This window comes from Venturia canescens, chromosome 8 (assembly GCF_019457755.1).
Source record: "Venturia canescens isolate UGA chromosome 8, ASM1945775v1, whole genome shotgun sequence".
In the NCBI taxonomy this organism is placed as follows: Eukaryota; Metazoa; Arthropoda; class Insecta; order Hymenoptera; family Ichneumonidae; genus Venturia; species Venturia canescens.
Genome location: NC_057428.1, coordinates 18039320 through 18062060, shown reverse-complemented (window position 1 = coordinate 18062060; position 22741 = coordinate 18039320). Strand labels below are relative to the sequence as shown.

General features: G+C 44.4%; 1 long non-coding RNA gene across 1 annotated transcript; it reads right to left on the bottom strand.

Moving 5' to 3' along the window:
- Nucleotides 1–9622: 9622 nt before the first annotated feature.
- On the bottom strand, nucleotides 9623–21815 carry LOC122414350 (uncharacterized). Its single transcript, XR_006261743.1, has 3 exons — nucleotides 20321–21815; nucleotides 19663–19846; nucleotides 9623–9716 (listed from the first exon to the last, which is right to left on the bottom strand). It is a non-coding gene; the product is annotated as an uncharacterized lncRNA (long non-coding RNA).
- Between the last annotated feature and the right edge of the window lie 926 nt (nucleotides 21816–22741).

The following is a 22741-nucleotide window of genomic DNA, read 5'->3' as shown; positions in this document are numbered from 1 at the left end:
GTCATTTTCACAGTGTTGGTCAGCCAACCTCGAGCTTATTAAATTGGGCTAAAATCGACGAAAAAAACGTCATCGGCGTGCAGCTTCTGGCATTCTCTATCCTCCTGGAAAGCTGCTTAATCGAGGTTCAGTTTTACCGTGGCTTCCTGCGTGATCGAGGGACAATTGGTTTTTGGCAAAAACCTTTTGATTCGCGAGCTCCTTAATTCTCCATTTTCCTGCTTCAATTCTCGAAGCCTCGATCATTTTTCGAGCCAAAAGCCCTTTTTAGAGTCGCGCAAGTAAACGCTCACATTTTCGCGACATTTTCCAAGGTCGACGCTGATGGTGAAGGGGCCTTTCGACTCCCGCTTGGGATTCGGTCCCAACTAGTAAGCAAAACAGAGTTTTTCTAATTTCTTGGTTTATCATCGCATTTAATCGTCCTTCAGCATTAATCGTTTTCCATTGCTTCAGTTCTCGAAATGAGGAGCTCCGGCGTGGCTGAAAGAGCCAAAAGAGTGAAGAAAATTGATGGAAAATGTTGCAATGAAATGGGACTTGGTAGGAGTCGATAAACATTAGAAAATTGTGTAAAGGGTTCATAAAAAATGGAGGGGAAAAGCCCGTGATAACGGAGTTAGCTCTCGGTTCGTGGGAAAAATGTGAAAAGCACGGTAAGCAGGAGAAATGATTGCGTAGCTCCGAGCGGAATTGGCCATCGCGTGGGTAGGCGAGGGAAAGAGAGCGAGGAAAAAAATTTCAACGATATAACCGAGATAAATGGGGGGGTGTAGGGAGGGAGGCAGAGCCCTCGGGCGAGTTCCATGGCGCAACGCATTTTCCGCGTAGTCCCCGATTGAGAGAGGAAAAAAATCAGTATGTCATCCGATTTTTCTTGTTCTGTTGTAGCTCGAATAATGTAACAGCAATTCAAATTTTTTACGAGTATTCTCGCGCTTGCCCGAGGCTTGAACCGCAGAATGATCGTTCGTCGTTCAAAGGGCGTTCCCGAAGGTGATAGAAAACCCGGCGAAGGCTGCTGGGCTCTCGATCGGTCTAATTTGTTTGGAGTATTGAATAGAAAATCTCCGCTGACACCTGCCACGAATTTCCTTATTTTTCTTCACACTTTCGCTCAATTTATTCTCAATTAATCCGGAAGAGATCAGCTAGGATTTCTTCCGGTCTCTCGGTTATTTTGAAGCCTAATTGAAATATTCGAGAGACGGAAGGATAAACCTTGGCTAGAGGCGAGGGTGAAACAGAGCTGAATTTTCATCCCCCTCGAGGCAAGCCTCGGCGTCCAATTTCCAAAGAATTATGTCATCGCTCCGCCTGCAATAACAGGCCGCGATGATTGAGTCTCTCAAATGCAAATTCATTCTCGCTACTCGTTTTTGCATCCACGCACGCACGTCTGCGGAGCAGCGAAAATTTTCTGTACGATCTCCCCGCGGCGGCAGCGGTGGCTCGTAAACTTCGTTTCGGGCAAAAATGAGAGAAAGCAGCTTGCCAACGCGGAGGGAGGGAAAAGAGGCTCCGGAGAAACGATGGAAAGGTCCCGAGCCGCGCGGAGTGGATCAGACTAACTTGACGAGCAAAGCCACTTCCCTCTCGCTGCTTTTTCCAGGTCACACCGACCCCCATTGGCACCTCGATTTCTCTTTATATCCGGGCTCCGTTTGTCTCTTTCTTCCCAATCTTCGTGCTTTCTTCTCACACGCGAATGTCGCGAAGAAAGGAAAATATTGGCGAGGTCATAAGGGCGCGATTCCCAGGGGCGATCCACAGGTTTGTCGTGCATTAAGCGAGCAACCTCCGCCACTCTTGCCACTTTATCTCGTCGGGAAAGCCTCCCTCTGCAGGCTCCGCGAGTCATCGAGCATCAGAAACGTTTCCAACTTGTCTAAATTTTAAATGAAATCACGCTCGACGATCTTAATCGCTCCACCGAATTTCTCAGTGAGAACAAACTGCGAGCACTCGCGCAGTAATTAAACTGCTCCCCCGTACGAGCACCCGAGCACTTTGAAAATTCGAGTTACTCCTGAAACTCGAGAATATACGCGTATCCTCTCCCATGCGGGGCCCTTTGTTTCGACCGTTTATTTCCCCTGGACGTTTGTCTTCGCACAATAGACCTCGGCAAACAACGCGTTATCTAGATCCCAAAACAGAGACTCCGATGCTCTTCGAGTAATCAACGGATTTGCGGGTTGACGCTCTTCCTTCTCCTCGGAAAATCAAAGCTCATTGTTCCGAAATGTTTTCAGAATTGAATGAGAAGCCTGCGAAATGTGATCCGAAAAGCCAGGAACTCTCGTTCAGTTTTCAGCCCGGAAAATTGAGGCGAAAAATGCAATTAACGTTCACACAAAATGTGGATAAAATGGGCTCGAAATGACTGGGAATTCGACGCTTTTCATTGGCGGTTTCTCCTGAAAAACAGGCTTGACATTCACTGCGGAATTTATCAATTTCCCGAGATTCTGGCATTTCGAAAACGTCTATTTTTCCCATTTGTTAGCTCATTGAATAAACGATGTGTAAATCAAAGTTCGCTACCTTGAGTCTCGCGTGGGGCAGACGGGAATATCCGGCGAGTGTATATCCCCGAGCGGGCTTGTGTACGTCAACCCTGTCGAGCAGTTAATTATCATCAACGTTGCTAGACCCCGGTCTGCCCCTCGCGGCTCCGCTTTTCGTGCTATTGCAGCAACGTACCAATGTAATCTCATTAAGGCCATCGCAGGCGACTTCCAGCTGGCTTGGTTATATTCCAAAACCGAAATTTCGCAACCACGCGCGTCGCATCGACGTTAACGCAGCGACGGACAGAGCCACATTATCGAATGAAACGCATCGCGCGATCGTTTGCAAACCGTTTTCAGAGCGCTCCTTTGACGAGGTGGGACGCGCGCGGTGTGTCCGTGTTTTTTTTTCAGCGTTGAATCTGCTGTCCTCGGAATCGCAATAATGGAGATGGAAAACCGGGCATTTTTGGCCACACGAAGTTTAGTGAGGGCTCGCCGTTGCGGGGATTAAGCGAGATTATTATTTTTCCCACTCCGAGGCTTCTCGTGTTTCATGAAAACAAGTTGAATTTCATTTTTCATTGTTTGCTGCTCTTTTTTGTTTATTGAGCTCGTTAAAAGCTCAGCGGAAAATATGAAGTTGACCTTTCGACGGATCCACGCGGGAGCCAGGAACTTCGAGAGTGTTGAATTTTTCGGTGTTTGCATTAAGATTCACGTACTTTGTTGAAGGCTTCTCTGGCTTTGAATTTATCCAGATTTTCGTCGATCTCACGCGAGCAGGAACAGAAGCTTGAGTGCGGAGTCGCAACGATCCGAGGAAGCGCGTAATGGGCCGAAAGGAAAATCGATTTATTCCAATCTTTATTTCTTTCGCTAATCTTTCTCAGTGAGAATTTCCAGTCTCAACTGCATCTGGCGATTCTTCTTCGCCTCCATTATTCCTTGCTCGCTTGCTCGTTCCCTGCTCAAATGTGATTTAACCGTCTCGAGGGGTGTAATAAAGCTTCGCACCCCGGTGTCTGCCCTCTTATTCGCCTTCATAGGCCATCATGGTGCGGAAGAAACGGCGCTCGGGCAAATTCGACCTTTTATTTATTGATGCATCAAGTTTTTTTCTACGTGCCAACATGAATTTGTCATTTGTGAAAGCTCGAATGAAGATTGATGAAAAATATGATTGAAAATACTGTTTTGGAGGCTTCGTTGCTCGGAAATAATCGTACTTATCGCTGGATTCGTGAATGGATGAGAAAGAAAACTTTCGTTCGCATTCCACGCGAAGCTGTTGCTATCGGATTGCAATTTACAAGCAAGAGCAGCGACTTTGTGGTCAGAACAAAATCGGCGAACAAACCCTGAAAAGTTTGTAAACACTTGGCGGAGGGTTGTAAATAAGGGTTGTTTGGAAAGTGCAACAAAACTGATCGGATCGAGTGTTTGGGAGGGAGGACAAGTCGAGAGAGAGAGAGAGAGATTCGATTGTCGCATGGCAAACCGCAGCCCCCGAGGCACAAGTTTGCTTTTTCTCCACCCCCCCCCCCCCGCCCTCCGGAAAGCCAATAGCTCGTATATCGCAATTCTGATTTCTATCTTGCACGAAACACGAGAATTGTTCTCTTCGAATTTCCCTGCAACTTTTTTCATCCCGAACGATTATTTTGGGCCGCGAAGACTTTTTTCGTCTGCATCCACGATTTTTTTCCTTCGTGACTCACGCGATACGTTTTTTAACGAATATTTATAGCTCGGCTTTTTTTCGGCTGCTACGAAGCCCCGACGAACACTCGTCAGTTTTCCCTCCCAATAAATCATTCATCACGGATAAAATACCTGCTCGATGCAACATCGAGATTACTCCTGAATTTAACTCGCACACGGTAAACTTTATCACATGCTAAAAACGCTTCCGAAATCATTGCGCGAGTTTGGAACGAGCCACTCGCTATTCCGAGTTTATATGGAACTCGATCTTATGCAATATCATAACTTTGAGTGCGCTTACAGTTCCTTTTTACTAGCCAATTCTTTATGGCGTCGATGTCGTTGAAAATTTACGAGAAGTTTGGAGAGCTAGTTCGAAAGTGTTGCCCATCCTGATGGCATCTCGATCGATTTGGCCGATTGCTCTGTACGAAAATGTATAAACGTATCGCCTTATTCGTCCTCTCGGAAAATTCGATATTCCATGGCAAGTCTCGCCAAATGACTCTGCGCATTTGAGAGAACAAACTCGGATGATCCCTCGCGGAGGATATTCTTCGAGGAAAATCTTCGTGACGTATTTTCTCACCAAGTGAGCCCGCAGTAACTCTTCTCGAATCCAATTTAATCTCGTAGCAGTGGCTTCGTCGATTATTCAATGAAAAACGTGGCAGGTTTCGAGGTACGTTGGGTGTGCGGAGGATTGAAATTTACGATTTTCACGTTAAAATGCAAACAAACTCTGAAACACATTGAACAAACAGGGAGTTTGACGGGCGCGTGAAAAAGGGTCGTGAAAACGTAGAAATAAAATGACTCGCAGAGGGCTCCGTTGTACCATCATTTCCGAAAAGTCTTCCAACGAAATTGCTTTTCGTGCTCTGGAAGGACGAAATCGTCCCACATTTTCATAACCCGCTCTTTTCCCCCTCGAAGCTGTTCCACTTATCTTCAAGCTGAAAAATTTTCACGTTCGGACATCAGCCAGCTCCTCCCGTTAGCACTGAAATAACCGAGTATCTTTATGTCGCCTACAAATGTAATCGATAAAGAGGCAAGCCGCAGATGGCTCGCTTTCCTAATGACGCAGAAACTCGTTACGGATAAAGTCGCGCGCTGGGATCAATAAACCGAATGTTTGAAAAGGCCTCACGCGACGATTTACATAACGTCGCAGGTTATCGTACCGTCGTCGCGTGGAGATGCCCGCGCGTGCTGCTGGTTTCACACTCTCCTGCTTAAAGTTACCGCGCGCGGTGTAACTTCGACCAAAATTTCACCGGGTACGCCATTATTTATTTCACGGTTCGAGCGCGATCGTTATTTCCGTCGTAAACGAGCCGTCATTAAAAATCAAGTCGATCCAACTTCAACTACGATAACCTTCATAACTACGAAGAAATTAAGTATTTTCAGGATAAATTGAGAGACGAGAATTAAGGAGGTCGCGAGGAGCCGCGGAAAATCTATTCTGCGGCTCCCCATTCCAATTATTTCGAAGTAAAATCGTTTTCGAAAATAAAGTTCGAAAAGTCCTTTACGCATCGAGTTCCGGCGACCTTGCAGTCACTTCGCGTTCAACATGGTCATGAAACGAGAAGCAAGGAACATAAAAAGCAGTTACAGTGCCAATAAATTTATGCATCCCCTCGACATCCGCCGCAATAATGAATTCCATACGTAAACACAAATGTATTTTCATGTAAATCGTGTAATTTACGTAGGCAAACAAGTTTCCTCGGTTTCTGTGTACCGACTAATGTATTCCGTCGGGCGGCGGACCGGTGCACATATCGATGAGGAACTTTGATAACTTTTGACTTAATTCGTGACAAGATCGATGCTCGAATTTCCATATCATTGGAGGAAATTGCAGGAGGTTTTATTCGCCATGGAGACACAAACGAGTTTTCACGACTTCGATGTGCGAAGGCTCGAGGACGAAAGTTTGGCGAGTTTTCACTATTTTTCGAAGGAATTTATGCTCGTGCGGAACGAAAATGTAGGAAAACTTGGGCTTTTCTTCGGCGAGAGAAAGAATTGAGAATTTTTTCAACATTATCTCCGGAAAATTATGAGCAGCGTTGCTCTTCGAGATTGAGGATTAAATGCGGTTTAACAACTTGTATCGCGCGCGCGCGCGCGTGAGTGTGTGTGCTCGAGAGGATTTCGAGAGCATTAAGCTCGTTTTGTCCTCTTTTCCTTCGCCTCGAATGGCCTGGCCTGGGGTCAGCAAATTTTCGTTTACGTTCTGCTCGCACGTGCGGAGTTACTCCGCCGCGTCTCCTCGCTGCCGCGGTACTTGCGCGAGCCCATTTTCTTTTATACCATGAATTGGTGGCCGGGGCGAGACGGTGTAAAAGCTTCGTGCACCCGTGCCCTCTTCTCCTCCTTTTTTCCTTCCACAGAGGTCAGCCGGATTACGTTGATCGTAAAAGCGAGCGGAGCAACAAAAATGCGAATTAAGAGAGCCCGAGAGCCCTTAAAAGATATACATTTTTCACGATTACAGATGTGAACAATTAAAAGTATGACGGGCCACGGACTGCGATAATTAAACGTCGCTTCGTCCCCACATTCGGCGACGATCGGACGGAGAACATCACTTTTTTTAAATGGAATATGAATTTTCAAGGAATTACATTTTGGACGATAAAAGCGCAATTTTGCCAGGCTCTTTTGTAATTAAACTGGGATTTCTTGTTTTTTAAATCCCTCGTACTTTCATCGTCATTTTTTATATCGTTTTTCAAAAATTTCGTCGCCAGCAAGCTTTTCCAGTCATTTCACTAGCTCCAGAGCAGCCTCTTAATTATTTTTTTTACGTCGATGGCCCCACTTTCGTATTCAAGATAGAGACGGGGAGTGTTCCCTCCGAATTGAGACGACACCCACTGAGGATGAGTATACTTTAATTCTGGATTAAGGGCGTTTCGACGCACCTTACAAGAAGCTACTATTCCTAAGTGCACTTGAGGAGGATGAGAAGCACCGGTATGGAGGGCGTGCAAACATAACGAGAATAAACAGACAAAGGAGAGAAATAACGTCCAAACTTTCCAGCCTGTTTCCTGCATGGAAGACTCTTTTTATGGCAACTCGAAAATCTTTGGATTCTTCTTCATCTTGAATCTCCGAATAAATATATTTTTTACCGAAATTATTGAGGATCCAGGAAGAAGCAACAATTTCATTGATAAAAATTCGTTTCGTCGTTCATCCTCTCATTGATATTTCCATTATCGAACCGATTTTTGGCGAAGAAGAAAAAAAACGATTTCAAAATAGCTATTGCTTGGGTAACCGACGATTGGAAAAAGCACGTCCAGCTGCTCAAAAGAAACACAAAAAATCTTGGTTAAACTACTTTAAATCATTGTTTACCAAAAATGAATAAACAACTTGTCACTTCGTGTGAGCGAGGCAGTTTTGACTATTATATGTTGCACGGTGTCAGAGAACGTTTTCTCGGCGATACGAGAGGCAAAGTTAGGAGCTTAGCTCGGAATACACGTAACCAAGCTACTCGGGGAGTTGAATGTTCCTTCCCCAGTGGATGTTGACGCTACAAAGAAGAACATTGAGGCTCCTTCAGCGGCATATACTTTTGGCACTCTCGTCGTGTTAAATATTTTATCAGGCAAGTGAGGTTAGGGTCACCCACCCCTTCACGAGGAAGACCCTCGGTATTTATGTGTTGCTCCGGCAACTCGTGGATAGAGGCGATTCCATGCGAGTTGATAAATTTTTATCGATTTTTGAGCACTCCAAATTCTTTTTCAGGCTCGTAGCGGGGGAGTTTTAATTTTTAGAATTTCGCAGTGAACGATGCGATTTTTGGATATTTCCTGAATGGATTCAAATGGAGGGAAAAATGCGTGCGCGATTTTCGAAAAATTGTCTATTTTTTGGATCTTCGAGAGAATATTTGAGTCGAAATAATCTGAATAAATTCAAGAGAAATCCGGCCACAGCGGAGATTCGATGAGAGACAAAATTTGGAGGTGTTTGAAGAGCGGAGGGAAAGACCCATGGAAAATTGGCGAAGTAGAAATTGAGTAAGGAAACGAGAACAGATACGACAAGAGCTCCATCTATATACGAGCACCTGTTCGCCCTGGCAACGAGCAAATTGAGCCCGCGGCTATATGACTAGTCGTGGTCGTTTTCAAGGGGATTGATAAAAAGAGAAAGCGATAAGTTGGTGGGTGTGCAAAAGCAGGAGAAGAGAGTGAAAATTGGCCGGTTAAGAAAGAGGGACTGGGCCACTGAGCTGTGCGAGTGTACAATTTAGTTGCGCAGTAATTTCTCTGTGCTGTGGTAATAAACCTCGGATTACTTACTGTAACTGTAGGGAATTATAATTGAATCTTGAACCCTGCGGAATTATTGTTTGCACGATCGTCCCAGGTTCGGTCGCATCTGAAACTCTCAAACGCAGCGTTTTCATCCGAAGTAAAAAACTCATTTGAGTTTTCCAATGATTTCTTACGTCGTTAGTCGCCTCCTTGACATTCCAATTCAACTGCTGAAGCTTCCTCCGCGACTTTGGTCAAAGAGCAGTATTTCGGGTGTCAGGTTCATTGAAATATTTGTACGAGGGAGTAATGAGCGAATTATGGGAAAAACGAGAATCCAGGAACGTCGTCGGCGCCTGGGCGAGCCGCTCCCCTCAGTTTTTCCGCCTCGCTCCGTAACAAAAAGCAAGCTCGTTTATTCGCATCTGCAAAATGATGAGAAATTATTTCTCCCCAAATGAGGTTTTTTGCCGCCTCCCCGGCGAATAAACGACTCAAATAATTCGTCTTCAAAATTAGTTGGTTTTTCCAGGCCAAAATATCACATTCCCTCCGTTCCGGATAACTCCGCGCCCGCCCACAGGTGCACCTTCGCTCGCTAAATATACGATGGACATTGACGCCTCACTGAGCCACGTCTATTACGAACACGAATTTAGTGGCGCAAGGCGACAAATTACAGTGGACACGAATGACAGAGCGAGCTGCTGGTTTATTGCGTTAAAATGAACCCTCGACGACTGGCTTTCGTTGGGTATAAATTTAGTCGCGGAGCTCATCAAGAAACTCTACACTTTGATGGGGGCCGACACTGAAAATTCATCATGCGAAGAAAAGCTCTGGGACGAATGTTATAATTATGCTGGAGAAACACCCTCGATAATTACGCTTTCTGACTTTTGTCGAATGTACGCCGCAAGTTGTGTTGACGGAGGGCTTCTTTTCCGGTCAAAGCAGGAACGATTCGGGAAAGCGATCTTCATATCGAGTTAAAACGCGCTAAAAGAAAATCTGTTTTTAGAAGAGATACCAATGGAAATTGGTAAAAATCATTTTTACACTTTGTTTTTAGTATTTAAGCTTTGTAGAAAAATTTATTTCATTTTTTTTTCAAAAATTACGACACCAAAAATCACGTTTTCCGAAGCACTATGAAACAAAGCAGCCCGCATCATTTCTTCTCGAAGTGTTGATGGATCTGCAAAACGTTAAAACATTCCTGTCAAATAAAGTTGTAGTTACAAGTTGTCGAGCCGGATTTTTGAAACTCGAAAAATTTAGCAATTTACGGCAGTTCAAAAAAGGTGCATTTTGCCTCATAAATTTCACACTTCAATAATGTCTATCAAATTTTTTAACGGCATCAAAAATCCGACTGGATCGACTACAGAGAAAACGGCTTCAATAATTTAAAAAAAAAGCATCTAAAAATATTGAAGACTGTACGAGTTATCGTGCTGGCCCTGCCGGAAAAAGTAGTTTTGAGAAAAACGCATTTAAAGTTTCAACTGCGCGCATCAGGCCCTCTCGCTGGGCAGTCACGTTTTCTGCAATAAACTTTCGATCTGTAGGGAATTTTTACAATCGACTTTCACAGAAGTATGCTAAAACTGCAGAGAACAATAATCCGTAAAAAAATCGATTTTTTGAAAATTCTGGACGCACGTAAGGCCTTAATCGATGCCGATGACAGCGAGTGAATATCGCGGAAAACTGAAACGAATGAGAATTTTATCAAGTGTCAATATCCTCGCAGGGATAATTATTTCAGTGCATTATACTGCGAAGCAATTCCAATTGTCGCACTCGAACAACGAGACTTCGATATTATGTTTACTTTCAATCATGTCAACGGTAATCGAAACAATCGTCGGGCTCTAATGAAGTACGTGTTTACTCACAGAAGCGATCGCGTTTAATTGGCAGAGTCACGATCGTCGTTTTTCGCTAGCCTGCTTTTTCCAAACTCAACCTGCAGGGCCCCGTTTTCCCCTTTTTCGAGATCCCGAAACGAGCACTTAATACTGCGTAAAGTAGCAATTGAACGCAGCCGCATGCACAGGACAAACAAGCTTCGCAAACTTTGTAATTACGAAAGCAATTATCGTGGCGGGGAACGCCCGCGCAGTAACAGTGATCGTGGTTACTGCAAAATTAATTCTCGTTCCCGTCCGCGCGGCACCACCAAGAAACCTCATAACTGTAGAGTTGTTAATTCCATGACGGACGCTCAACACTTGCCATTCAAACTAGAATCAGCTACCGGGGCAACTTGCCCAAATTTCGAATTTAATGCTCCTCAGCTCCGCACTGAATATGCTGCGCATTCCTTTCCATCGTTTCCTCGCTTATTTATCGCCTTAAAAAAGCGAGGGAACGATGATAAACAAAAAGCTCTAAGGGCCATTCAAATTTTTTTCGACTAATTCAAATCGATTTTTCTGCTGGTTGAACCAGTCAAAAAACGTAGAGAAAACGTTGATTTTTTTCATTTCGTTTCTCATCAACTATCCGCGCGCACGGAATTCAATGCTGTTTTATCTGTTGAATTAAATAGTGGAGCGATGCACATGCTGGGAAAAAACCGTCTCGTCCGACCGACGTTTACGATTCAGAAGGAGCCACGGCTCAGAGTACGGTTTATGAATTATGATGCAGTCCCTACAAAAAAGCGACGATCCACTTGATATTTGGAACGTTTGACAACGCGCCGCAGTCCTGAAAACCACGAAAAATCCAATTTCCCGACCCTTCTGTCTATTCTGACTATTCATATCCTCTTCGAACATTCGTCGACCTCACTTTTTTGTAATTGCTTTGGTATTCTTGAAGTTCCATTTATAAAGCTCTTAATACACCGCTGAGACAATGGTTAATAATTTAACATTTTTCCCCCATCCACGAAGCTAAAAAGTTTCCATGAAGCTAATTTTAAATAAGATTGTGTTCGACTTTAAAAATATTTCTCGAATCTAGGTCCGCTTATAACGAATCGAAAAGGGAGCGGAGTTCGTTGGCTGAGCGATGAAATATTTCGTTTTTAGATTTTTATCTGACAAGCCTCGTAACAGTGAAACTTATTTGTACCACTTGAAATTCATACCACTTATTTATTACAATAATAGCTTGGACCTGGACGAAGGATTCGTAAAAATTTTGATCTAATAAAAATAGCGACAGTTTTAACAAAAAATTCATTTTTTGAGGTGCTAAATTTTCGGTTTTTTTGTTACAATTTTTTTCTCCCATAAAATACGAAATCCTTCGTCCAGGCTCTGGCTATTACTATAATAAATAAGTGGCATAAATTTGGTACGGATCGGTTGAAATACCCATTGCTGCGAATCTGATGCTCCGATCTTTATGAAATTTGGTGAGAATATTCTCCAGACATTGTACTTGAAGAATATCTAATAAAAAATGTTCGATTATTCCGCCCATCACGCAAGTGCCTTATAAGGCCTCGAGATACTTTTCGGTCTTATAAAATAAAAATAAAAATGGCCCTGGTTCATTACGATCTCAGGATTGATTCAAAGCAGTTTTCAGGTGTAATCACTTGACCTCATGAAATTTTTTATTTATCCAAATTTCAAAGTTTTACTCGAAAAACTTTGTTATTTCAAGATCGTTAGGGTAATGCGAATCCGGGATGGTGCAGGCTCTAAACTTTTGACCTCGAGTAAATGACAACGATTTCCAATAGCTATCTTTACGCGAGGATGAAAAGATAAGAGAGGGAGAGGCCAGCAGAGAGATAGCGGGGGGAGTAGCAGATGAAAAAAAAGCTTGGATGTTTCACGAGCGCCATAAAATTTCCATTGAGCCTCCGTCCTCTTTCCCATCCCGAGAAGCACCGAGTTTTACTTCCTCTTCCCCCGTTTTCTTGAGGTCTGTCGAGACACTCGATTATTCATAATAATCGACGAAGTAAAATGGACAGGTTAGCGCTCAGAGGGTAGAATGAACTGGCGTGGCGAGAGGCTGTCAATTCATAACAGGCGAAGGTAAAGAAAGTTTTTTTTCCAACAGAGTCACAAGATCGATGGTTGTTTTGTGAAAATTTATCGTACCGAATCGATCTTTAAACATTATTTTCGTTTTCTCCCCCTCGCTTAACATCCCTTCGACTTCGAGTTCCGAATCCACGAATACTGTGATGGCTTTCTCGAAGTATTTTGGTGCCTTCATTAAAAAATGAAAGCGATCGTTATCCAGGGAGGGGAAATCACGTTTTGATTGTCCGCATCGATTTTCAGTGAGTCAAGACTCAATTATAAATTGAAGAGTCGTTAGCAGAGGCCAAGGATTACTCGGTGTCACGTTAACGAAAGATTCCGACGTCGCGAGCTGCTCGTCACTCGCTAGCCACGTCTAGTCTCACGTAACTACGTTCGAAGTAATTTCCAACTTCCGATAACGTTCCTGGCTCGATCACGAGCCGAAGATCCGCTCGCTGCTTTTGCATGCTCTGGGCTCAGAAAAAGCTTAGGGAAAAGGATGAGCGATCGAGGGAACAAAACAAGGGAGAAAGTGGGATTTATTTTGGAGAAAAAGGAACTTGAGGGGCTGGATTTTCTCGATCCGGGCTCATTAACCGGGTTGGTTTTTTCTAAGAAAACTCGTTGAGGAGCTAACGAGAGAAAAGGAAACTTCGGAGAAGAAAGGGAGTGGATTTTCTCACGGAGGCACAGTCCTGGGATGAATCTTTGAATCACTTTTTCCGAAGCTTTCACATGCAACGCTCGTCATTACCGGACTCGAGAATTTCCCGATTAAAAGTTTTCCCCCCAGGGCTTCTTTGGAGCAAAACAACCTCGCATCTTCGCCCCCACAATTCCAGCTCTCCCCGTCGATTTTATCGACGAAAAATCAGTTTTTCCCGCCCCCTCACGAGCTTGCCCCCAAAACCAGGCTCTCGTGTCACTTTATCGATCGCGACTCGACGAGGCGCGAACCTGGGCGCTTTATCAGCTTCGATGCTACCAGCTTCATAATTATTGTATGAGGTTACGTTTGTATCCGCTAATTGGGGATATTATACAAGGGACTCGACCTCGTGACCTCCGCTGACAATGTGCCTCCCAAGATACGAGACTCTTAGGGAACGAGGCGCGCTCTATAGTCCATAGAACTGTTGAAATACGGGAGGCAAGTACACATAATCCTCGAACGTACTTTGGCAAGTGTTACTCGTTATCTCCGCCAGTGAGCTACCGCTAATCTCCGAACGTACGATTAACTTCCTCCTGTTAACGAGGAGCCCGAAATCTCCGCGTAAATTCGTCCGTGCTATCAGTTTCGCAGATCCAATATTTGAATAAACCAATAATCTCGGGCTTCGTATTCTCAAATTTCTGGACGAATTAAGGCTTTTGTGAAACAAAAGCCGTTCGTCGCGTCGCTTCGAGTTCCTCATCGAGAATATCTCGCTATTTGTAAATTCGCCAGGAGTTTAACACACTTCTTCGAGGTTTCATAAAAACTGTCGTCGACTCCACGTCCTCGAAGCGTTTCGTGCGAGCTCCTAAGCATGTTTTTCTCAACGGAGTTCGTCCGGGAATCACGAGCTCGAATCCACCGTCAAAGGCTTCCCTGTCGCCTTTATCAGCGAGGATGATTTGGCTTGCATTGATCCTCCGGCTGAGAGATGTTTGCCAAGACGCGAACAGAGACACGAGCAAACTACGCGGCCACCTAGACACACGGATTTGCACGCTATAAATATCGAATGTCAGGTGTAAATATCAAAGGTTCACAAACAACGAAAGCGAATCGAGGAAAGGGTGCATGTGCAAAAAACGAAGAGGACGGGGACGCGGATAAAGGCGGAGTGATGCCGGTCAGCGGCGGGCTAACGTGATATTAAAGTTCTGTTCGATCCCTCGGGAAATACGCCGTTTCTCAAAACTATTTTTATTACGTGTGTCACAGCGGAGCTTGAACCGCTTGAATAAACAAAGAGTTTTTTGTCTGCCTCGATTTCCGGGGAACTGTTTATCTCGAAAAAGATTTTTGGATCGAGAATGTACGCCAGACTTTTAATTCCTATCGACGATTATTATTCCTCGATTAAATCATTACGAAAGTGGGTGAGAGGTGAATATCTCGTGAGGCGACGCGACGGAACTTCGGCCCGGACGAACCCAAGCTTTTTCTCCCCGTCCATATTTGACTTGGTTATCGAATATGCGAACAAAGCCCGAAATGGAGCGGCACATATTCCGCTGGAGCGCGGTTGTTCGAACCCGAATTTTTCTCCTCCCCCACACGAGGCGCGTCTGGCTCATGCTCCCGGGCTATTTCCAACCGGGCTGAGCAAACGACCACTCGTACCACTTCCTTTCTCACTTTCTTCGTATTTTCTCGTCGTCGTCATCCTCCTCACCGCGTCGTAACGATGCGGAAGGGCAGATAAAGTTTATGTGGTTGTGAGAGCCCCTTAATGAGCTCGCTCCAACTCAACTTTGTCCTTCCGCCCCAGTCATTAAATAATGAAGGGTCTTTAAGTGCCAATGAAAACTTGTCTTTCATTATGAAAGATTGTAAATATAATAAAAATTGAAGACTTCGAGAAACTCGCTTCGGGGACCTTAATGAGATTGGCAGTTGATGCTGCGGATTATTTTGAGAAGAGGAAAAAACTAGTTAAGCCGGCGAGCCGAGCGCTCCGGACGCTGAAGCTCCGGAACGGCATTTCGAGCTCACCTTCGATCGACGATTTTTCCTCTACTCACTACGTTTTTTCTTTCGCGATAATGCAGCGTTGAATTTCACCGTTGGAATAATAGGCAGCGCCGTCCAATGGCCTCGGAACCTTGGCAATCGTCCGGAAAGGAGCGCCAATGAAAATGAAAAAACAAAACAACGCACGCAAACGCAAAAATGTGGAAAGATAAGGGAGAAAAAAAGAATTATCCTCCCTGCATAATCCCGCTGCATTATCATTCCGCAGTTTTCATTATAAATGGCTCTGTTACGAGGATGCTTGGATGCCTCGTTGACCGGAAACTCGAGGCGAGAGAGCATTTCGAGTTTAACGACACCGCACGAAGCAGCCAAAGCGGAACGTTATCTTGGCAAACGTGCAGGAAAATTCTACCACCAACTCACGTATAGTAACGCGAGTTAACGACAGTACTCGAGTATAAAATCCTTCCTCGTTTCCCAACTCACAGAATAAGTGATATAATTGGAAAAATCTGAAGAAAATAAGGAAATGAATTCGTGTCAACTGTCAAATGAGGAGGCTCGTTTAAATTTCCACGTCCAAAGGGGTCGGACAGCGAAAATAATGCACAATGTGGAATATCACGGACGCGGGAGATAAAACTGTTGTGGGGAGGCGGTTATTCTTTAGCGAGAAGACGGCGAAGGGTGCGCGGAAAAGTGCAAAAAAAAAGGGCTGGCTGAGATGACAATTTAATTCCGTCGACGAGATTCATATTTTTGCAGGAGCAGGAGAGCGAGTCGCGAGTGTGGTCTCCGCCAGTAAAATGCTGTTTTTTTTAATCATTTTCGAATGGACACTTTGCAACAAGCCAAAGGAAAGTAGTGTGATTTCCTCGACAAAAGCACTTTGCGAGGCTACATGATGAAACATTAATGAATAAAGAGAAGACGGAAAACAAGGGTTCGGGCAACGAAAATTGGACGAGAGGTTTCCAGGCGTTCAATAAACGCCACGAAAGTATAAGGAAGCAGGAATTTTATTGGGGCTTCCAACGTTTCGGATGCGTGACACGTTTCGCTGACCCGACGCCAGAGCATATTATTGGCTTCTAAAAAAAAAAAGAAAAACAGGAAACACCCACCGATTTTCCAGTCCTCGCGGTCACGTTTCCCGCCGCCACGAAATTCTTACCGAATAATCCGACGACCGAGAGCGATCTTTGGAAGAGTCCCGTCGAAAGACCGAGGGACAGCGAAGTTTCGGCGTACTTTGTTTTAGAAAATCGCTTCCCAGGGGCGGCGATGATTTATGCGATCGTCGTTATGATTAATTGATCGTGCGATCTGTTTTCAATGGATGAAAACGGTCGAGAATTGTTTGCAGAGGTCGTCAATCTTGGGGTCGTTCCTCTTCGATTTTCGCATCGTTTTTCCACGCGGCGGAGAGTCGTGAGGGGTGCGTTTGTGCTCGAGGCTAAACGGCACACATTGGCCGCTCCCAACCCTTCAGAAATTGATCGTTCGCCTGCTTGCTTTCCCTGCAACCTTTTTTTCGCCTCTCCCTTTTCTCATCGCGTTTTTTCCGCCCCCCCTCGGTCAGTCTGGCTCTCACCAAACCGACGCTTTGTCTTTCTTCGGAGACACACAACGGTTATTTATGATCGTTGTATACACGAGGCGGGAGGCGACCTGACACTAGACAGCCGGAAATTTCATTTTTCGGTTCGAATATTTATTTATAATATTCTTGAGGACAAACAGCTCCCCGGAGTGCGCGGGGGTTGATGAAAATGGAATATTTCAGCGCGGAGTTGCCTGCGGGACAGAGTCGATAGATGAAAAAATGCTTTTACTTTTATTGCTGTCGACGTCGTTTTTTTATTACTCGGAGCCCATAAATGTAAAGGAAATAAAACCTGCAGTTAGTCGAATTGCATTTTTTAGAGCCCCATTCCTTTTAAATTCCTGGCACAAGTACCGATGGAATTTAATTTTTGTACAACTGAAAAAGCGTGCTTCTTCTTGGCTCCGAACGAAAGCGACCAACAGGTGTAAAAGCCGCTCGTTCCTGGCCTCCGTCGCTTTCTCCGAATATTACAAGCACCCCTGCGCTCGCTGGAATCCAGTTCGATCCATCCCCGTACGAGGATATTTGAATAAAACCATCGGCGCGAAATTAAAAGTACTGAGAGTGCAGAAATACGAAGTAACGAGAAAGGAGCGTGCTGCAAAAAGACAACAAGAAAATCGTGCTTTTCCCGATGCTACGGAAGAGCCAAGTACATTAGAAATAAAACGAAACAACTAAAATATGTAGCGCAGAGGAAAAATAACAACGACGGGGATTGGAGAGCGAAAGAAACAAAGCGTATGAGAAAATACAATGCTGATGAAATGTCGGATGTGTACGCGAGTGATGGAACGAGAGGGAGGAAAAATAAAAAGAGAAAGCCTGTGCATTCTTCATCGAGAGAATGTAGAGCAGTAAAAACCATTAAAAATAAATGAATATTCAAGCACGTCCATATCCTTAACAAAACGAAGGGAAAATCGCCGCTAAATATCGACCCATTTTCTTCTTAATTTATGATACAAACAGCCTCGACTGGACCACTGCGAACGTTTCCATTCGACTCACAGAACGTCTGCTGTCCATCGATCAATCATCGTGTCCACGCCACTTATTCGACTATAACGAGGCTCCTAATGATCTGATAATTCATACGTTGCGTTGAGACCCCCATAGTCGTGTGTACAAAGAGCATATACACGTAGACATAGGAGCGGATCATTCGTAATGATACAGTTGTGTAGGCTGATGGGCATTACGAGGTTGCGTGGCAGCTGGGATTCGATGTTGAATTCTGCTCGAGGCTACATGTGGCTAATGAGCGATATCGGTGTACACGTAACTCCCTCGAATTATCAAGTTGGTTTATGCTCCAATAAATAAGACGGAAGAAGCGACTTCTCATTCGCGCAACGCGAGAGAGAGAGCGCCTTTGCCACGGGAATCTCGTTTGAGAAGCATCGAGCATAACCGTCGATACGGAAAACGCGAAAGAAAAACGAGCAAATTGGATAATAAACGCGCCCGATGCGGATCTCGCTTTCTAGGCAAACACTGGCTACGCTTATGAGCGGAGAGTTTCGAATGGAAAAGAAAATTACTCGCTCACACGCGCATGGATACATAAACTAATATCACGGGGGTTGTAAAAATTCAGCTCTTTTCTCTACGCCAAAGGAAAAGTGCATTCGCCCCCCTATGAGAAAAAGCCTCGAGTCAACGAAAATTTACGACCGCTTCGTGCGCTCTGACCAAGCAAAGGGCAAAGGCAAATCTCTGCATCGCCGCAGGAGGCGAGAATACGAGTGGAGCGATCTGCGGTCAGCTTGGAAAACGCACGAAATGCGCGAGCTCACACCTCGGGATAACTTTCGAAATTTTTCAAAATTTTCATTTTTTTCATAATTTGTATCAAATTTATTGAAACAAATTTTAACTGTGTTTTTCTGACGTACTTTTTCACGTAGATCACGATTCTGGAAACAATTTTGTAAAATTTTGATTTTTTGTCAAAAATTGTTTAAACAAATTCATTTCCCAAAAATAATAGCAAATTTGGGATCAGCGATCCGAAAACCTGGGACGTCGTCTGTAACTTATGTATCAACTTTAAAATACTCGTTCTCATCAAAAAATTTGAATACCTTAAAAATTAAACATTTTATTTCAGCAATTTTACCGTTTATTCGCACTGGTAAGCCTAAGGAAAAAAAACCAAGCACGTACCTCGAAAGTACAAACACCGAGGACACCATTTATGCACCTTATCATTAGAAAATAATATGTTAAGGCTTTCGAATCGTGGATTAAACAAAATGGACCTCAAAAATTGCCACTTTCTTGCTTTATTTTGCATAAACACAATAGAAGATAGCGGACAAGGTAACTTACGAATTTTTTCAATGACGTTTTCATAAGAAATAATTTCCTAGAAAAGGGCACATGCTAAAGGCGTCTTCTGGGCGTTGAGGGGTTAAAAAATACGGTTTTATGATTTTTTTTTCCATTTTATTTGTTCCTATGTTGAACGCCAGAAAAAGTGCTTCCTAATCGACTGATACGTTCCCGAAATAATTTGATTCAGCAACGAGACAAAATCCCGCTGCAAAATCGATTTTTCGAGAGCGTCCGGAGACCCCGTATGCAGCTTTTCAATCGCCCGGCAACTACAATTATCCACTTGCTAAATATAGGCAGCGACACACACAAACGTATTCAAACGTAGACAATGAGATGCGCGGGCTTTTATACAATAATAAACTACATTATCCTGCATGAGCGTCTTGGCAGCATTGAATACGGACGAGAGGCGAGGCGCGCTTGTCTCGAGTAATAATCCCGCGAGCTCCATGCCGAATGGGACAAGTTGTGGCGTAATTAATTCAGTAGTAATTAACGGTACCTCATAATAGGATGTTCGAGGCATTTTCCCACAAGATTATGCATCTTAATGCGCAACGAGATTCCGAATTTGTCTACAGCTCAAAGTTTTGTGACGTTGAATTCCAGATTCATGAGATTTTGGAACTCTGTCGAGAGCTGAAGGTTTTGGAACTCTCATTGAATGGCGTCGTCGCTTTTTGCATCTTCGAAAAAGAGAATTATTGCGCAATTCAGAAAATACGAATTGCAAGAAGAAACGCTGAAGTGAAATAGGATTGTGAGAAATAACTCAAAAAACGCGAAGAACAAAAGCGTCTCTGAAATGGCATCCTCGCTTTTTAAACTCGTTAAAGTCGAAATTATTGCGAAATTCAGAAAATACGAATTCCAAGAAGAAACAGGAGTAAGGAAAGACAGAAGAAATATTTTTCTAGACATCTATTCACCTCAAAAATGTTAAGCAACAACCTTAATCTTCGTTAAAGTCGAAATTATTGCGAAAATCAGAAAATTCAACCGTAAGAAGAAACAGGACTAAATTGTGAGAAATTTATTCAAAAAAGGTGAAAAACGAAAAACTTCGTTGAAAGATTTCTCTCCATCGAGTGCCTTAAAAACGATTTTTTCTCTTTTCACCACTCAGTCACGTGTCACAATATATACAAACGTGTACTTACATATTTGTTTCTGCTCCGCGTACGTATCCGCTCCATTGAAGTGGTGCTCGGAGCTTTTCTATAGATTTTCGTGTTCGGTGCGCGAGGAACGTGATATCTGTTGGATAGATAGACTCCATTCTGCTTTTGAAGTATTGAACAAAGATCGATAGCCTGTTCGTATCGTGAAAAGTGGACGTGCATCCTTCCTGCAGTTATTCTCCCATCCGTCTATTTTCTTTTGCTCCTCTCTCGAATCCCTCAAAAGCACGGGGTCGAAGCTTTCATGGCAATCCGAGCGGAGTCCGTTTTATATTTATTCCCTCCTCATTTTTCCTTTACTACTCATTTTCTTTGATACAATTGAAAGTGCTTTTGAGCTGGGGACGAGCAAAGCAGGAGTTTATATATCATGATTTATGATTGAAGGGAAATGGAGTTTTTTCTGCACCTTGGCCTGCTGCATATCGACGGAATAAGGCGAACGAAACGCTCCCCGAGCGCGTATTCCCATCGGTATTTTTCATCGAATTAAATAAAGGGGAATTATCGATTTTTTATTAAATTCAAAAGCAAAGTCTCTTAACAATGGTTAGCAGGGAAGAGCCTCTCGCTTGGTTTACTCAGCGATTGAATGATCGATCAGCTGCCGCGACTGATCACTTCTGTGTCACAGTGTCGACTCCCCCCTTTTTTCTTCGCGCCTGACAAATAGAATCAGGAAACGTGTTATTCCTCGTTGCGTCATTTCGATTGTCATAACTCAATTTTTGGAGCTTCCCGCTCATCGGTCTGCTCGAAGCTCATTGTTTGCACGAATTACGCGTTCAAATATCGCAATGTGTGTACAGCTGATACGACTACGAGTGCGTGCACGGTGTTTTGCTCGCGTGGATCTTCCTCGCATGCACGCCACTCTCAGACCCATCCACCGCGGTCGATTCAATGACCCACGATTAGGAGATAACTCAATAGACGACAAATTGCGACTGTCACGCTCCTGCGTGCTCGTAAGTTGATTTAACTTATGGCGATGCGAATGTTGTTCCTCCGCTTCGTCTTGGCTTCTTCTGAGGAAGCTTCGGAGGAAATTTGGGATGGTGGGCACGCCGGATTCTCTCGGAGGCTGAGCACCGGGCGTTTTCCTCGGCTCCGATGAATTTTTGTATAGGAAAAACAGGAAATCTGGCGACAACTCAGTGCGACAGTCGTCGCAGGCTTTTCTTGCGGAATTGCTAGATAACAAAAAAAAGGTGAAAAGTTGAGGTGACGGCGGTGGCACGGAGAGGACGAGGTTGAGGCGAGCTGTCCAGGGCGAGGGGTCCGCGAGGGAAGAGGACGCTGGAAACTCGCAGTATCTGCCATGATTCCCTAAACCGGAAGCTGCCCATTAGAGAGCACCGTGGTAGAACGATGATGCGAGAGCGGAGAGCCAGGTCACCGACAACGCGTGGAGCTCGCACCCCGCGCAGTTCGCGAGCGTCACGTACTGCGCGCCTCTAAAACTCGGTTTTCTTATTATTCTTCTTGAATTATTATCAGAAAAGGGAGTTTTCGACGAAGCAATTTACCGTGAGAAACGAAGCTTTTCGAGGCTTCTCTGGCTTTTCCGGTCCCTTCTGTTCGTGGATTCGGACCCTCGCTGGGCCGAGCTTCCGCAAGGGTCCGAGGGAGCCGAGACCGGAGGACGAAAAGCTCCGTAAGCGCTGTCACGAAAAGGATTCTCATCCCGGAGTTACAACGCGATCGATAAAAACCGAATGACAATTGCGTGAGTGCTCGTCACCACGAACATTTTCTGGACGCTATTTTCGGCTAGCGATTTTCGGTGACGTATCGAGCGCTCTCGGCTCGAGTTTCGTGCTCCCATTATCGTGCGGGGTGTCCAACGACGATCAATCAGACAAAAAGATATTTGAATTTGCTTTTTGTGTCGTGAAAAGAGGCATGGACGCGATAAGAGTCTCGGTCTAATTGGAACGATTGCTATGACCGTGACAGGTGTGTTGACTTCATTACAGTAAGAAAAATACTAATTCCCTATCTTCGCATTTGTCATTAGTATTCGTAACGACGAGCCCGAACGATCGAGGCCGGACGAATATTTATCCACGCGCATCAACGGGAAAGCATCACACGCTCCGATCTGAAATGACGCGGCGACAAAGTTTCTCGAAGTTTCCTGCATGAAATAACCGTTCCATATACCGCGTTTTCCATCCTCGTGCGCGATGGCTCTTTGAAATTTAAATGCAATATGATTAAACGGACGCTCTTGTGCTCGGATTATGTAAATCTTATCTCAGTCGTCGTATCGGAGCAGCGAGTGACCTTCGACATTCTTCGTGCGTCTCTGACGCATGAGTGCCGTCTATTTTACTGGCAGCACGCTGATGTCATAACGCGCCGATTCACTACGCATAACTGCGAGCTCAATGCAAA